Source organism: Geospiza fortis, unplaced genomic scaffold (genome assembly GCF_000277835.1).
Source record: "Geospiza fortis unplaced genomic scaffold, GeoFor_1.0 scaffold576, whole genome shotgun sequence".
NCBI lineage: Eukaryota > Metazoa > Chordata > Aves > Passeriformes > Thraupidae > Geospiza > Geospiza fortis.
In genome coordinates, this window is record NW_005054603.1 from 206,306 (window position 1) to 207,321 (window position 1,016).

Sequence of the window (1,016 nt, forward strand, 5' to 3'; positions counted from 1 at the left end):
CGGGGGGCTCGGTACCTGCGCGGGCCCCGCTGGGTCAGGGAGGGGCGGCGGTGATGGATGCCCGCTGCCGGGTAATCGCATCCAGCGCCCGGCAGATATGGATGGGCTCCCGCCTTTGATCCAATCATCCAATTAGTGCCCCACGGAATGCAATTAGCGCGGCTTTGGAGCCACGTGGGGCGCGCGATGGGGCAGGGATGGATGTGGGGGGATTCCTGTCTCCTCTCTTCCCACCTGGGAAACGCCGCGGAGGGAAGGAGGAAAGTCCTGTTTCTCCCACTCCTGATTTCCCCTTCCCCATCCTGATTTTGGTGCCACCTGGCCGGACCATCCTCATCCTCTCGCAGCATTCCCGTGACCCCGTTTCCCACGCGGACGCGGCTGCCCCGCCTGCCGTGCCCGCATTTCTCACCCTGCACGTCACGCTCCGCGCTGGTTCCTCCCGGAGCCCGTCCAGCCCTCCCTGCCTTATCTCGGCCTTATCGCGCTCCTTATCGCGAGCCAGCCTATCTGGGATCTGCTCCCACAGCCTCCTTCTCCCGGGTTCCGCGGGCAAGCGGTGACAGCTGGGGCTTATCAGCTTCCTGCTGCCACCTTTGCCTCGCACTCCTCGCTCCCGGAGCGCCGGGGGTCCTGCTCCAGCGGCCACCTGCCCACCCCTTCCACTGCAGGTGTGTTTGGAGCCATGGAGGAAGAAATTGTGGAATTACAGAATGGTTTGGAAGGGAAGTTAAATTCCATCCCATCCATGGGCAGGGATACCTTCAATGAGAGGTGTTTGTGGAGCCATGGCAGAAGAAATCGTAGAATTACGGAATGGTTTGGAAGGGAACCTAAATTCCATCCCATTCCATCCCACACCTTCAGTGAGATCAGGTGGATCCCAGCCCCAGTGTCCAGCCTGGCCTTGGGCACTGCCAGGGATCCCAGCAAATCTGGGAATTCCATCCCAGCCCCTCTCCATGCTCCCAGCCAGGAATTCCTCGCCAAGATCCATCCCTGCCCTGTTTCAGTCC